Source organism: Hesperophylax consimilis, chromosome 13, assembly GCF_061612785.1.
Source record: "Hesperophylax consimilis isolate HC1 chromosome 13, BYU_Hcon_1.0, whole genome shotgun sequence".
Classification (NCBI taxonomy): Eukaryota; Metazoa; Arthropoda; class Insecta; order Trichoptera; family Limnephilidae; genus Hesperophylax; species Hesperophylax consimilis.
This window is the reverse complement of record NC_142848.1, coordinates 22,027,376-22,045,736: the sequence shown is the minus strand read 5'-3', so window position 1 is coordinate 22,045,736 and position 18,361 is coordinate 22,027,376. Positions and strand designations below refer to the sequence as shown.

General features: G+C 33.7%; 2 non-coding genes across 2 annotated transcripts; both read right to left on the bottom strand.

Annotated features, from left to right (window-relative positions):
- Positions 1 to 948: 948 nt before the first annotated feature.
- Positions 949 to 1,020, bottom strand: TRNAA-UGC (transfer RNA alanine (anticodon UGC)). The gene has a single exon. It is a non-coding gene; the product is annotated as a tRNA-Ala (tRNA).
- Positions 1,021 to 3,271: 2,251 nt separating this feature from the next.
- TRNAW-CCA (transfer RNA tryptophan (anticodon CCA)) lies at positions 3,272 to 3,343 on the bottom strand. Its single transcript has one exon. It is a non-coding gene; the product is annotated as a tRNA-Trp (tRNA).
- Positions 3,344 to 18,361: the final 15,018 nt, after the last annotated feature.

Here is an 18,361-nt window from a genome sequence, read left to right as displayed (position 1 = left end):
TAAAAAAAAGAAAAAATGTTATCCAATTTCAGAGAAATGCGTATATGTTATGCGTTGTTGCCACCAAAAGTTGATAGAATGCATTATCATCGACAACGAGTCTATCTGCCGATTTTCAGCTCGATCGGATGTCGAAGAGTGAGTTGATTTCCACTTCCAAAATTTGAACTCATTCATTTCCGAAAAAAAAAAAATTGAAAGAGATGTATTTAAAAAAAGGTAATTTTTAATTAAACCTGCCCAACTCAATAGAGAAATCAATTCTCTTGTTTGAATCGAGGAGTGGCACCATCATAGTTAAAAGAATGAGTTTAATTTATTTATAAAACATACGCGAATGTGAATCTATGTTATATCGTTTAGCTACCTAGCTACTAGTTATGTAGCTAATGTTGGTTATTGGTACTTACTTAAATTCTTCAGTCTTTTAAAATAAATATCATCTCTTCTTTTAAATTACTAATCTTCTAATAAACGTAATATCAAATTGATATTATCACTTCTTCTAACTCAGCAAACTTATTTTGTGGCACCATTTTAATTAAAAATTAATAAAATACTTCGTTTTAACCACTTTTATTGTTTATTACCAACATGTTTCATGAGCAACGCTCACTTCTTCAGGGGTAAATCTATTATCAATTCGAGGGTAAAATAACAAATATAAAATCAATGTCTAGTATTTTTACTTTAGTTTTCCTCTGTCGTTAACTTTTTATTTGTAAATAATAAAATTTGATAGAGCCTAGGAACTCGTAATAAATTGTACAGCGTCTTTGAGGTGATTTTTCACTAAAACGGCGCTATTCAAATTATCCAACTTTTATTATTATCTAAAACAGAATCTCTGAATATCACAATACAACATTTAATTTATTTGTTCATGAAATAAAAATAAACACAATTTATAAAAAAGTAATAAAATTATCAGGAAGGCAACAAAAAGTTTGGAGATGCGGGGGATCGAACCCCGGGCCTTTCACATGCAAAGCGAACGCTCTACCACTGAGCTACATCCCCGTATGATTCTACCTCGTTCAAATGAAACGGTGATCGAAGAAACTTGTTTAGATACAGACGATGTTTTCCAAAATGTTATTGTTATACGACATTTACAATGTTTACCCGTGAATAATTACGGCATATTATAATTGTGGGATTTGTGAAGCTGAAAGGTTTTATACAATACTTTCATAAAAGAATTTACGCCTTTCACAAAAATATTGACAATTTTCTTTGTAATTCAACTTCGCCGGGGTCTTTTATGTGCATAGTAAAAATAATATTGTTACTAACCCTTTGTGTAAAAATTATAAGCATTTCATGTACCCTAATGTAAAAACCACAGGGGCGTATAAATTGATAAATAAAAATAAATAACTCTGTTCAAAATCAGACGTAAATAGTGTAATTATAGAAGAAAAAAATAGGATGGGAGGGGCCGGGAGGGGGGGGGGGCGTTGTGAAATAGAAGCGATTACATATTTTAAAATTATTTTTGGCTTTTACCAGCGTGTCATGGTCATGTTTATGATAATCATTTATGAGTATATATTCAATATCTACTTCCAGATCCGCATAATCAAATACTCGTAGACTTTTGCGTAGATATTACTGCACTTGTGCCAAACTTGACTTCTATTGCAGTATTTTGATACGAAAATAAATATAGGAATCAAATTTTCAAGTGGCAATAAGGATAATATTCATATTCTACAATGCATGCCTTTTTCTGAATCACTGATAGTATTATTACGCTTATCTCTGTACAGTTTCGGATTATTGCAAACGGAATTGGTGCCTTTTTGTTATTTTAAAAAAAGAACCGTGGTAGAGTTACCACCGACTCTAAGGCGATCGAAGTAGCTTAGTAATCCAGAGGAGAAAAAGTCAAAACAAAATTGAAAATTTACAAAAAATATTCAAAAACTTTTATACAATTCCCCATCCATTTTCTTAGATAAAACTTTTCAATTTTTCCGGAACATTTATTTTGAGAAACGTTAAATTCTCCGGGATCAAAAATTTCCCAACATGAAAAACTTACAAACATCAAATAACAAAATCAAAATATAAAATATCTTATCAAACAAAACATTTTCCAAGGTCGAATATCAAAATCGTAAAAATAAAATCTAACTTATGAACTCAACTTCATGCAATTTTATTTTGTTTATCTTAGTATTAGCATTTGATTTTTATTTATTTTTTTGTATATAGTTATGCTATTATCCATGTATTATGTTACATTTACATACTTAAATTGTCAATTACCTATGTAAAAGCCCGATAGGGCGTTAATGAATAATAAATAAATAAAATAAAATTCATGGTCGGCAATCCTGTCACAGTTACATTTTAAAATGATTTTATTTATTTATTAAAATACCCCAATCTTTACAAATGTTAGGGAGAAAGTGAACTTGAATTTTATGTCAAAATGGAGGCGTTGTTTAATTTCTTGAGTTCTAATTAGCAGTTAATTTTTTAGTTAATGGGATTTTGTTACTAACTAGATTAAAAGTAATTAGTATTAATATGTCCAGTGAATTTCAAATTAACGAAGTTATACAGCATACCTATATTACGGAGGCATTCACAAATGTTTTTTGTTTGTATAGAAAAATGAATAGAATTGTGTTTTTGCTCACATTCTAAATGCTGTTGTACATAATCTAATCTCCCATATCTCTAATCTCCCCCTAATCTCCCTTCACACATTTCTCACATTCCTCAACTGACTTAATTCAAATAAAATATAATACTTATCAATTTTTATTTAATTATCAAGTTATCATTTGTCACATAAAATATTAACTAAATCTGAATTGTATAATTTATTAACTATTATTTTTATTATGAAAATCTTCAATATGTAAATTTCACCCGCCATAACACAGGGACATCCCTGGCATGGCGGTTGAAATAACATAAAATGTATCATCCAATGTTAATTTTCTTTGAAATAAAAAAAAAACAAGATACTAAGAGGCAAAACTCTACTCTGAATGATATCAGAATCCTTATAACTTAGAGGAAATTATTTTAAAAATGGAAATATGCTTGGCACGTAACAAATAAGAGTACATTTAATAAATAAAAAAAACGTCTGTGTTTTATATTTTCATCCATGAATTAAATTAATTCATATTCCTCTTTATTTAAAAAACTGTTTTATTTAGTACGTGGCGCGTAAGGTTTGGTAGTATGAAAAACTTGGCTGATAACTTATAAACGAATAATTAAAAAAATACGATTACGTTCTACCGTTTGACCCCGACGTGATTTGAACACGCAACCTTCTGATCTGGAGTCAGACGCGCTACCGTTGCGCCACGGAGTCGATAAATCGGGTCTGAGATTTAAATCTTATGAATACAATTCTAATTTTTTAAATACGTACTTGACTTACTTTTAACGGTGATTCATTACATTATTTGGAGTAAAAAATGTTAATTAAGTTTTGGTCTTAGGTGACTTGTGTCGTGGTTTTTTTTCTAAATAAAAACTTGTGACAAATGTTAACACTGGTCACTCAACTCAACCCCTGAGCCCGACCTTAATTGTCTACACTTTTTTTAAATATTTTTATATGCGTATTATTATGCTGCATATAGACAAGAGAAAAAACGCGCTAGCCGGGCCACGAATTACGGGAAAGAAACGGAGTAACCGCAAGCGCAACCGTTTCGCGCCATTTTCGGTTGCTTCGTTCCTTTTCCATAACTCATAGAACCCGTCGGCTATCTAGGAGTTTTACGGGGCTTAATTATAATTATGTTACATTTAAAAATAAATTAGAAAGTTTATTGAACCGGAGTTACAGACATGAGTCGAAACATAAATTATTATTTTTTAATTAACCTTTCCTTGCCGGTGCTTTCAATATCGTCCGTAATTACTAAAATATCTCTATAAATATACCAAACACAGAGTTCGTACGTCAGGTATTCTCATTCGCAATACATGTTTGTATTGGATGAAATAATTACAACATATAAATATTAACCGGGTGTATAGTACTGGAGCACGAGGATTTTTTTAACACTGTAAGGGAAAGGTTAATGAAGATCCATTTGCAACGAACTAAGGCTTTATGGTTGTAATTATTTAAGCCTGTTTTAAATGCGCCAATTATTATTTTATTCCTGACACGTCCGTTCGTGGGTTCATATAATTAATTTCAATGGCTTCATTAAGAAGAATGCGGCCACTGTCAAAAGGGAAGATATAACTGATGATATAATTGCGTAATTTAACTTCAAGAAAAATATTGCTAAGTGAGCTACAAATAATATTAATTACCTACCTAAATACCAAATGGGTATATCACACAAAAAGTTAAATAAATGTCACATGTAAATAAAAATCGGATATGTTTATCACTAGTTTGATTCCTATGTTTCATCACTGTTTTCATCACGGTTTTCACCTCGTGTTTCCTTGCTGGATTCATCAAAGTTATCATCACATGTTTCATTGGTAACCGGATAAATCATCACAATTATAATTCAGCACATCTTTAAAAAGTTATAAAAATCATGGAAAGTGATGAAACAAAAACTTTATTAACTGGGTTATGTAGGTTAGGTTAGGTTAGGTTAAAAAAAAAAATTTTTCATCGTTTCTAATGACTTTATATCACTTTTTAAAAGTGTGTTGAATTGTCACTGTGTTGAGTTGTCATGGAAGCGTTTCATCGCATATTACATTACTGGATTCATCAAAGACTTCATCACTTGTTTCATTGCATGTTGCATGACTGTTTTCATCGCATGTTTCATTACTGGATTCATCAAAGTTATCATCACATGTTTCATCACATATTACATTACTGGATTCATCAAAGACTTCATCACTTGTTTCATCGCATGTTGCATGACTGTTTTCATCGCATGTTTCATTACTGGATTCATCAAAATTATCATCACATGTTTCATCACTGCTTTCATCACATATTACATTACTGGATTCATCGAAGACTTCATCACTTGTTTCATCGCATGTTTCGCTACTGGATTCATCAAAGACTTCATCACTTGTTTCATCGCATGTTGAATGACTGTTTTCATCGCGTTTAAGTATAATAATAACATGGAGTGCGGTAAGTCTTCCCCGAGCAATTGGTTTTCGAGCTGATTTGTTTTCTGAAAAGTGCCCATATGAGCCAACCTTGTTAAATACAACATAGATCTTCAACTTCGAATTTTTGCAATTTATAGTTGTTTATTAGTGGTTTCGATTGAATCCTAAATGAGAAGATAGACTTCAATTTTTCAATGACATTATCATTAATTTTGTAGTATTACCCTTGATTTTTTCCGCGCACCAAAGCCATGTTGCAAGTCACAAGCAATAAACGATCAAATAATTTCCATAATTTACATCTCGCGTCGATAAATCAAGGAGCGGCCATATTGAGAGTTACCGACTGAGCCCGTTTGTCATTTTCCTCAATATGGCCGCCAAGAATCTGTCATCTGAGTGGGTTCTGCAAAGACATGCCCTTACCTCCCATTTATACTAAATAAAATACGAATCACTGTAAAAAAGAGCCAATAAATTATTCATGTCGAGTAATCAACCCTGCCTGATTTTGTTCACTGTTCAGAAATACAAACCTCTACAAAAATACCGAAAGATTTAATGCAATGATTTATTTCATGTAAATGGTGAATGCATAAATATCGTGACCATACGTCCGTTTTCCGATACTCCGTCCCATTGTACCAAAGGAAATCGAATGACAAAATGTCCGTTTTTAGAAAATGAGCACACGTTAATTAATTGGGACCATGAAGGTAAGAAAGGATAGGAGATGGCACTAGGTCAACCGGGCACAACACGTCAAATAAACTCAACCGTGCTCAAATGGGCGTGGCTTACTAGACCAGTATCAGTACCAGTAGACCGCTCGGCGCACAGTGGGCTGAAAATCGCCTTTCATAGACATAAAGACTTGAATTTTCAAGGGTATTTTTTTGGCTAGAAATGGATTCTGCTGATCATTACTATGCTATAAAATGTCGTACGAAGCAATTGCGTGTACAAATGAAGGAGTTATAATTTTTTTAAGAAAAATTTGTATGGCGCTTACATTAAAAATGAGGCTATCTCTGGAATCATAAGGTTGGCCGTTCTATCCTTACACACAGATAATACTACTATTTATTTGTATTTTTTTGACATACTTCATATTGTGGCGCAAGGTGCGATTTTTTTTTTTTAAATCCTTAAGTTGAAAAAATATCTTTTTTTTGTTGATGATTCATTTTAATGCTTAAATGCTTTACATATGAGTATGCTTTGTCTAGTTTACAATATTTTATTTACACTGCAAGTCAAAACACTGTGCACAGTGGGCTGAAAATAGCCTTTCATAGACATAGATACTTGAATTTTCAAGTGTATTTTTTTGGCTAGAAATGGATTCTGCTGATCATTAATATGCTATAAAATTTTGTATGAAGCAATTGCGTGTACAAATGAAGGGTTCATCATTTTTTTAAGAAAAATTTGTATGGAACTGACATTAAAAATGAGGCTATCTCTGGAATCATAAGGTTGACCATTATATCCTTACACACAAATATACTACTATTTATTTGTACTTTTTTGACATACTTTGTACTGTGGCGAAACTTGTGATTTTTTTTTTAAATCCTCACAGTTGAAAAAAAAACTTTTTTATATTGAAGATTCATTTTAATGCTTAAATACTTTACATATGAGTATGCTTTGTCTAGTTTACAATATTTTATTTACACTGCAAGCCTAAAAGCATTTAAGCATTAAAATGAATCATCAACATTAAAAAGCGTTTTTTTCAACTTTGAGGATTTAAAAAAAAAAATCGCACCTTGCGCCACAATATGAAGTATGTCAAAAAAATACAAATAAATAGTAGTATTATCTGTGTGTAAGGATATAACGGCCAACCTTATGATTCCAGAGATAGCCTCATTTTTAATGTCAGCGCCATACAAATTTTTCTTAAAAAAATTATAACTCCTTCATTTGTACACGCAATTGCTTCGTACGACATTTTATAGTATAGTAATGATCAGCAGAATCCATTTCTAGCCAAAAAAATACCCTTGAAAATTGAAGTCTCTGTGTCTATGAAAGGCGATTTTCAGCCCACTGTGCGGCGTGAGCAGACTGTTCGTTCATAAACTATGAAGTGCGATGTGAAATTTTGTAACTATTCATGAAGAAAGTTAAAAACTAGGGATGGCATTACTTTTCACAAATCTTTTTAAAGTATTTTTTTTTATAATAAATTGCTCGTTTCTATCACACGCTTCTGGCGACAGAATAGCCGACATCTTCGCGGTGCATTATAGCGAACTTATGCGATATTGGGCTTTAAAGCAAGTTACTTTAAGCTTTCAATTGCACAGCATTGGTTTGTCAGATGGAATATTGTTACTCCAAATGGTCCATATGCAGTAGAGGTGGGCGAAATTGATTGAATTAATTCAATTTTTTAACACACTCGATCTGATTCTCATTTTCAAAAGGAATTTAATCTTCATTCCTTATCATTAGCATTTTTTTCTATATATTTTACAGTTAAATTATTTCATGATAATAAGGTAATAATTAATAATGATGTAAACTTTAAATAATATAGTGATTCATAGAAATCTAATTATATATTATTACGGTACCTACTGTGGCGGCGCGCCAAACTGTACTGTGCCCTGTCGGACTAAATCACGTATCTTGTATATCCCGCGTCCCGCGCCGTAATCCTAAAGACTCTTGTCATCGAGTCCCCAGTCAAGGGATTAATGAATTTATTCCGTATTCAGTTGTGACGTCACGCGTCGTAGACACAAATCCCATGTCCCATTTACCGAGTCTGTCCGGACAAGCGCTCAATCTCAGTCCCAGGGAATAAGTGAAACAGAACAGAGACACGGTGACAAAGAGAGACTCGAGAGTTCCCAATTCCCTATTCGTTGAAGATATCGAGTCCCTTTCCTTAAGGCAAGACCAAACCGCCGCGATCATTTCGCGTCCGCGATGGCGTGCACGGTGAGCGTCCTGTGTGCGTGCAGAACCGTTCACACCAAACTAGCGATCAACTAGCGATCAGCTGGCGTCCGTGGCACTCGTACGTTCGTGTTGGTTGTGTGGTAGGTATAGCTCGGAGCGGGAACCATTTAAATAATCATAATCATGTTTGGAGACGAATCTGAAGAAGAATTATTACTTCTAGCGGCTATTGCAGATGATGAAGATAGTAGCTTATCTACCCTAATAACGAATATTTTCGATTTACGATTTACGGTTTATTTATTTATTAAGTTGGAGTTTATAATTCGGTAATCGAACCTATCTATAGTGGCTATACATTGGATAAGTTGGCCGATTTTTTAACCACTGCAAGTATTTTATTTTTATTTTAATAATATTCGTTATTAGGGTAGATAAGCTATTGGGAAGATGGTGAAAAATCCCCTGAAAAGTGTAAATTTACTTAAAAGACGGTTTGGTAAGATAAATAATTTCGACGGGTTGGTAGGATAAAATGAAACCCATAATGCAATTTTGTTAGAATTTATGTATATTTGAATAAACTATTTTTTTATGAATTTTAATTACAAGAGTTTCTTTCGATTTCAATATTTTAAATATCAGATTAATGGGGACGAAATTCTTAAGAATGGTTTACACATACATAAAACAAATTAATCGAACACATATATAATAATTACAACTTCTTTTGTACAAAATATAAACATAGAACTGTGCCAAAAAAATACACGCGTTCCGGTGCTGTGTAGTCAATACGCATCTCAAAATAAGCGATTTAATATCGGAAATATATGAATATTCATAGCTAATCGATTATGTTTATTATATTTTTTATCAAAAGTGATAATAATTGTAATTTAATAGCTGAAAACATGAAAAAACCATCGGCAGATGCTAATTTCGTTGAACATTCTCTCTGTATTTGTATCCGACATCATGAGAAATACCACAAACTCAGAGATAATTACATTGCGTGCAGCGTGCAGATCCTGCAAGCAGCAACTGATCGCGGACGCGAGCGATCGCCGCGTCCAGACGCTGCACAGGACGCCGCGGCCAATCAGAGTACGCTTCGATGTGAACACGTTGCTACAAGTTCATACACAACATCTGATCGCCACCGTGCACGGGATCGCGGACGCGCTTTGATCGCGGCGGTTTGTTCGGGCCTTTACTAGTCACGGGTCCGTCCGCACCGTCTGCAGAACGCAAGTCATTAATGTCACATCAAGACACAAAACACTTTCTAGTCAGAAATTCCTAATTCATTGCACTATGCCAGCTGTCAATCGGTTCGTCGTTAGTCTCCGCGTGACTAAACCTTCGATTTAGTACCTAGTAAGGTGAAAACTTTCTACTTCGAATCTGAATGCTAGTAAAAAATCGAAAGTATCTCCTGTATTTTTCTCCCTTCCACATGCGAAAATTATGCAATACGCTTAGAAACAAAACGATTTTTACGTTATTGTTCTTATAAGTATGTTTTTTATTTACCTTTATACACGTGATAGCGTTAGTTTAATGCTTTTTTACTCTTCTCCACTGTCTGTAATATAAAGGCAGCAAGATTTTATAAACATTTTTAAATCCGATGGCTTCATCCTATTTTGTATTGATATTATTTAGTATAGACACTTGCCTTTCTGGTATATAATTTTTCTTTTAATGTTTTTGTATTTAAAAATGGTTTAAGTATTTTTATTTTCAGTATTAGTTATATTTGTTGGTGGTTATTGTTTACGTATATGCATCACGATTTTATTAGTGACTTCTAAAGTTACTTTTTATTTTTGTTCGTAAAATAACTTATTTATTAAAAAGTCTTCAACATGAATATTTTGTGGTACGACAATTTTTTTTACTGAAGTTACTCCAAAGCTCTCCTCGCTTTAAGAACTCTGTGCTATAAAATGTAAAGCTTACAAATACAGGTTTTCTAAGTAAAGTTATAAATGTACTTTTGCAATGTACAAAATAAATCCTTATATTTGATATTTTTTTTGTTTATTTAAAATGTTTTTTTTCAAAACGAACACATTTATTTTAATGCGAAAAAATCCTTCATATTGTTTTTTTGAGGTTCCTAAATGTGAGCATTCTAGGTACAAAACCAAAATGAAGTGTCGAATCAAGGAATTAAAGAATTAGTTCACTTGACAAGTGAATAAGACTGAATTGATTCATTATTGTGAATGAATCTGCCCATGTCTAATATGCAGTGTTGGTCTTATTGTTTATTTTTAATATCGCTAGATAGCACTCAAGATACCATAAATTATACGAAGAAACATTAAAACAATTTTTACTATCTTATGTACGTCGCCTGCCTTGAAAAACATTATTAATTAAATGAAATTTTTTTATTTTATTTAGTTATATGTTACAATTATGTTTATTCAAAGTTGAAACTTTATTTCTATTTTCATAAATAAAACGCCATCTGCTAGTAACAGACCACCGGCCCCGCGTACCTCGTACTTCTTTATCGCAAGCTGGCGACAAAACGCTTGTAGAAAACGTACGTATTGCCATCTCCTCTCTTTTCTTACTTCCATGATTGGGACCGAAATATTTTTTTACGAAATGCGAAAAATTTCTGGCCAAATACAGTATCGGCAATTTAACAGTAATATTGTTTTTATACGATTTTTTTTTAATTTATTAAAAAAATAATTAAAACAAATATTGGTGTTTTGTCTACATTATTTTTAAAATGAAATTCTACCGCGAATTTAAAATGCATTCAAATAAATCAGGGGGGATCCTAGGTAAAATTGAAAAACAACATATTTATAGGGTTTCGGTCGGACTAAAATCTCTAATCGAAAAAATTGGTAAATAATATGTACATAGTAGGCATTAAAACGGAATAGATAGATTTGACGTCACTGGGATATCATCAGGGGCTGTCATATTATTGACATGAAAAGTGGATACAATCATGTGCCAGCTTTTTGCGCCTTCGTGCCAGAGACGGCTCGTGACTGAAATTGACAGCAGTGCATTTCACTTTTAAATTGTACCTAGTACGTAATATAGATGCAACAAATTAATTAATATGGGTACTGCTATCATTCATTCGATAACCGGATAAATCATCACAATTGTACCGGACATTGTACCTCGACCGACTTTAAATTAATTTGCATAAATTTGAATTTACACAGAGGTAGTTCCTTTACAAACTTACCTCTGCGCATCTTCGAATTTATGCAACAAATTCCTTCTCTAAACTTGTATAAACTGTAAAAATTGATTAATAAATAAAACCACGAGGTCAAGCAGTCATCATTATAGACAAAAAACAAAGGCTTGACCCCCCAAATACCCTCTTATAATTAAAATACCTAAATGTTCAAAATTTGTACAAAAACATGGATGACTTGCATGAAGTTTGAATTTGTGCAAACGCAGTTTCCTTTACAAAACTCGCCGTTTGCACAAAGTCGAAATTTATGCAAAGCTTCCCTTTAAAATATCTATATGTAAATGTCTATTTGTGCATTGGGGAAGCAGTCATGGGAACCAGGCAATTTCGTCCGCTAGCGCGTTGCGCAACAACAGCGCGTTCATCGCTCTGCCCTATGAAGATTCCGGGAACTCGAAATAATTCTCGGAATCTCTCGCAAACAAAGGGCCCGTTGGCCCTTTAAAAGGCGGACAAATTGCACAATTCCTCAGAGATCCAGAAACCATCGCCTCGACAACATCTCTCCTAGACTGCCCCTGACTGCCTCTTCAAGCCTCTTCTCTGCCCTGGGACCTTCACTTCAACCTGGCCTTCTTCTTTCTCCTGGCTCCCTGGTGCTCACCAAGAAGAAGCATTTTGCAAAGTCGAAACGTCCTTTGTCAGGGCGCAGGTTCCCCCCTACCTTCCTCCCCCCTGCCTTATACCTTTCTCCCATAATCCCCCATCCCATTTTTCCCTTTCCTCATATTTTTCCCCACTTCTCCCTTTTCCCACATTCTCCCTCTTTTTTCCCGACTTTTCTTCCTAGGCGTCGAAGCGGCCAGCCGGCCATTCCCGCTACATCGTCTGTGCGGACGGCGACTACAGTGCCGTCCCGTACAACAATGATAATTCATCACATCTTTAAAAAGTTATATAAAGTCATGGAAAGTGATGAAACAAAAACTTTATTAACTGGGTTATGTAGGTTAGGTTAGGTTAGGTTAAAAAAATATTTTTCATCGTTTCTAATGACTTTATATCATTTTTTAAAAGTGTGTTGAATTGTCACTGTGTTGAGTTATCATGGAACCCATTCATTCACTCCACTGAGTCATAATTGTTAAATAATGTAAAGGAATACTGCTCCGTCAGCGTTCGCAATTCATCGTTGAAAAATTCACCTACAGCTTGTGAATATTGTAGTGTTGACATTGTAAATTAGTATTCCTAAACAAATCTATTCCAGACGCATTGGATTACGCATGACCAAAGTTATTTATTTATTTATTTATTTAGACGCCGTAAAAGGCTTTTACAATATACATGATTTATGTTTACAGTGGTTCACAGGAGCGAAACAGTATTATGTTTAACAGAATAATTACTGAGAAATTATGTTGAAAATTAAACAAGAATAACATCTGGTATAGGTACATAGGTACAATAGCATTTTTATTTTCAATCCGTACAGTAGTTTAGTATTGAGGTTATTGTTACCTTCAATATTGAATTTGGTTGAATTTGCTGAGAACTCAGAGTTAGCTCTATTGAATCAGGGCTGTCAGTAAGACATCTCATAACAATTTTGGGAAAAATTATAGTTTTGATTAAGTAGGTATATAAAATTATTAGTTAACACTCATCTGTCTGATATCTGATGTAAGTGCATAGTTTAGGTTCTGTGATAACTTATGAATAGAATGGTATTATGCCTAATAACATTGATAATTAATTAAGTTATGCAAAATACACTTGCTTTTAAGGCACCTCGCGCATGCGTCGATAGTGCATGGGATGTATTATATATCTGCATTCTGCACTACTCAAACACATGATTTGCCGTAATATGTCACGTGCATGCCATCGCTTCGGACAGCCGAGCTGTCTTGACACTCTTGACACAGCCTGATGTTGTCTCCGTAGTATGTTAAAACAATTTTTTGTGCACATATCCATATGCACGACGCGTTTGCGCTTGCGCGAGAGTCTTGAGCTAAAAGATTAGCTCAAATTTCCAATGGGAATTATGACTGGAGCGTACTTTCGTACATCGATGACTGGGGCATGATGTCTTGGGAAGATATATGAAGACTGAAGATAAGCCGTGTTTACTGCAGGGCATGGCTTGTTTGGCCATACGTTAAAACTGGAGAAAAATACGGCATGGGAAAAAATTTCTGTCGGGGTAATTTCAAACTTCAATAACTTCTCTTTTAGTCTCGTTTTAAATAGGAAGGCGGAAGAATTTCTAAAAAAAACGGTTTTATTATCTTTTTCGGCCACCAGTATACATCGACAAACATGTTTATTTACCAGATATGAATATCCTATACCTCCAATATTTCCTTTTCTATAAAATAACGTATGAGGTGCATTTCTGAATAACGGTAAACGACATAATAACGTGACCAATAATGCAGACTGAATGCACCACAGTAATGCAGTTCAGGTATTATAGTTTGCAAATTGCATTACCAACAGCTGGTCGTTATGCATTCACCACGATGAGAGGTAAACCCGTAGGCCCGCAGCTCGCAGCCCGCAGAGGTCCTTTGCCTTATACCTACTCCTAAGTCCTGATGCGTATAATCTGCCGTGCAATTCTTCATAGCTTTAACAATAAATTTATGCGAGCAAATAATATACATAACGCGGTTAGTTTACCGCCGAAGGTGTTTGAGGAAGTCACAGTTTTCTACTTTGTGGTGTTCTTGTGTTGTATATGGTTCTGGTCGATGCTCAAAATACAGTCTAGGCAATCTTATACGCTACGTTTTAAAATGTATTTCAATGTTTCTTTATGTTTCCTACTGCTTTTCGATTTTGTTTGGACTTTTACCATGGGTAAGGTATTTTACCATGTTTTTTTCCATATTTTACTATGTTTCTCGAGGTTTTATCATGCTGTACGATGATTTACCATCTTTCGCCATACATTTTACGACGTTATATGGTTATTAATGGTATTTGACCATATTTTACTGTGTTTTTCATGTTTTAATTATGTTGCATGATGTTTTACCGTTTTCCGCCATACATTATTAAATTATTGCCTACGTTCAATGGTTTCTAGAGTAGATACACTATTTTTCTATGTTTTTCATGGTTTAATCATATTTTACTTTGTTTTACGGTTTTTAATGATGTTTTGCCATATTTCACGATGTATTACAAGGTTTAATCATGTTAGACGATGTTTTACCATCTTCCCCCATATTTTGACTGGTTTTTAATGATGTTTTACAAATTTTACTATGCTTTTCAAGGTTTTGTCACGTTGTGCGATGTTTTACGTCTTCCGATATATATTTGACTACTTTCTACGGTTTTTGATGATCTTTGGAATATTTTACTGTGTTTTTCAAGGTTTAGCATGTTGTTCGCTGTTTTACCGTTTTCCGCCATACATTTGACTACCTTAGGCTGGCCGCATACATACGTTTTCCGTATTCGATTTCCGAATTCGTTTTCCGTGTTCGAAATTCCGTGAGACTAGCGCAAACGTTCGTTTTTCTTCATTCGGAATGTATAAACGTCAGAACCAGTGTTGCCAACAAGGGCGATCTAGAAGGCGACTGGTCGCCAATTAAGCTACTTCAAAAACATCAATTTTAAACATGTCTAGCCACCCCCCCATGAATTTTTTTTATTTTCTGGGACAAATTTTATTTTTTTGAAATTCTCTAGCCACCCCCCCCCCCCCCCCCCCCACCCCCCACGAAATTTTTATTTTCACGTAAATTTTAAACATGTCCCACCTAACAGCAAATTCGGCTACTTTACGCTACCTTATGTATGAGAAACGGCGATATTAGGTCAAGATCCGTTGGCAACACTGAATTACTGAACGGAAATTTCCGAACGTTTGAGTCGGCACAAACAAAATGTATGCAAGAGCTGCGTTCCACATGACGTCATTAGGTTTTTTCCATTCGGTTTCTCCGAACGCGCCGGTTACATTCGGAACGTGCGTAAGGAATTTGTTCCGTTCGGAACTAAAACGAACGTGTGCGGCAGTTAATGTATTTTCTACTGATTCCGTGCATTCGGATGTCCAAAAACGGAAAATGAATTCGGAAATCGAATTCGGAAAACGTATGTATGCGGCCAGCCTTAAACGGTTTTAAATGATGTACCATATTTTACGACAATTTCCTAGATAAAACCAATTAATCGGCATATGTTTTAGTCTTCCATTTCTTATGAGTTAATTACCGACGATGCCTTTTTTACCATAATTTTATTAGTTTTTTAAGATTTTACCATATTTTACCGTCTTCCATCATACATTTCTATGTTTTATCACATTTCGCCGTCTTCCATCATACATTTCTATGTTTTACCATATTTAACCGTCTTCTATCACACATTTCTATGTTTTACCACATTTCGCCGTCTTCCATCATACATTTCTATGTTTTACCATATTTAACCGTCTTCTATCACACATTTCTATGTTTTACCATATTTAACCGTCTTCTATCACACATTTCTATGTTTTACCATATTTAACCGTCTTCTATCACACATTTCTATGTTTTACCATATTTAACCGTCTTCTATCACACATTTCTATGTTTTACCATATTTAACCGTCTTCTATCACACATTTCTATGTTTTACCACATTTCGCCGTCTTCCATCATACATTTCTATTTTTTACCATAGTTAACCGTCTTCTATCACACATTTCTATGTTTTACCATATTTAACCGTCTTCTATCACACATTTCTATGTTTTACCATATTTAACCGTCTTCTATCACACATTTCTATGTTTTACCATATTTAACCGTCTTCTATCACACATTTCTATGTTTTACCACATTTCGCCGTCTTCCATCATACATTTCTATGTTTTACCATATTTAACCGTCTTCTATCACACATTTCTATGTTTTACCACATTTCGCCGTCTTCCATCATACATTTCTATGTTTTACCATATTTAACCGTCTTCTATCACACATTTCTATGTTTTACCACATTTCGCCGTCTTCCATCATACATTTCTATGTTTTACCATATTTAACCGTCTTCTATCACACATTTCTATGTTTTACCATATTTAACCGTCTTCTATAACACATTTCTATGTTTTACCATATTTAACCGTCTTCTATCACACATTTCTATGTTTTACTATATTTAACCGTCTTATATCACACATTTCTATGTTTTACCATATTTAACCGTCTTCTATCACACATTTCTATGTTTTACCACATTTCGCCGTCTTCCATCATACATTTCTATGTTTTACCATATTTAACCGTCTTCTATCACACATTTCTATGTTTTACCATATTTAACCGTCTTCTATCACACATTTCTATGTTTTACCACATTTCGCCGTCTTCCATCATACATTTCTATTTTTTACCATAGTTAACCGTCTTCTATCACACATTTCTATGTTTTACCATATTTAACCGTCTTCTATCACACATTTCTATGTTTTACCATATTTAACCGTCTTCTATCACACATTTCTATGTTTTACCATATTTAACCGTCTTCTATCACACATTTCTATGTTTTACCATATTTAACCGTTTTCTATCACACATTTCTATGTTTTACCATATTTAACCGTCTTCTATCACACATTTCTATGTTTTACCACATTTCGCCGTCTTCCATCATACATTTCTATGTTTTACCATATTTAACCGTCTTCTATCACACATTTCTATGTTTTACCACATTTCGCCGTCTTCCATCATACATTTCTGTGTTTTACCATATTTAACCGTCTTCTATCACACATTTCTATGTTTTACCACATTTCGCCGTCTTCCATCATACATTTCTATGTTTTACCATATTTAACCGTCTTCTATCACACATTTCTATGTTTTACCATATTTAACCGTCTTCTATCACACATTTCTATGTTTTACCATATTTAACCGTCTTCTATCACACATTTCTATGTTTTACCATATTTAACCGTCTTCTATCACACACTTCTATGTTTTACCATATTTAACCGTCTTCTATCACACATTTCTATGTTTTACCATATTTAACCGTCTTCTATCACACATTTCTATGTTTTACCATATTTAACCGTCTTCTATCACACATTTCTATGTTTTACCACATTTCGCCGTCTTCCATCATACATTTCTATTTTTTACCATAGTTAACCGTCTTCTATCAAACATTTCTATGTTTTACCATATTTAACCGTCTTCTATCACACATTTCTATGTTTTACCATATTTAACCCTCTTCTATCACACATTTCTATGTTTTACCATATTTAACCGTCTTCTATCACACATTTCTATGTTTTACCATATTTAACCGTCTTCTATCACACATTTCTATGTTTTACCATATTTAACCGTCTTCTATCACACATTTCTATGTTTTACCATATTTAACCGTCTTCTATCACACATTTCTATGTTTTACCACATTTCGCCGTCTTTCATCATACATTTCTATGTTTTACCATATTTAACCGTCTTCTATCACACATTTCTATGTTTTACCACATTTCGCCGTCTTCCATCATACATTTCTATGTTTTACCATATTTAACCGTCTTCTATCACACATTTCTATGTTTTACCACATTTCGCCGTCTTCCATCATACATTTCTATGTTTTACCATATTTAACCGTCTTCTATCACACATTTCTATGTTTTACCATATTTAACCGTCTTCTATCACACATTTCTATGTTTTACCATATTTAACCGTCTTCTATCACACATTTCTATGTTTTACCATATTTAACCGTCTTCTATCACACACTTCTATGTTTTACCATATTTAACCGTCTTCTATCACACATTTCTATGTTTTACCATATTTAACCGTCTTCTATCACACATTTCTATGTTTTACCATATTTAACCGTCTTCTATCACACATTTCTATGTTTAACCATATTTAACCGTCTTCTACCACACATTTCTATGTTTTACCATATTTAACCGTCTTCTATCACACATTTCTATGTTTAACCATATTTAACCGTCTTCTACCACACATTTCTATGTTTTACCATATTTAACCGTCTTCTATCACACATTTCTATGTTTAACCATATTTAACCGTCTTCTACCACACATTTCTATGTTTTACCATATTTAACCGTCTTCTATCACACATTTCTATGTTTTAC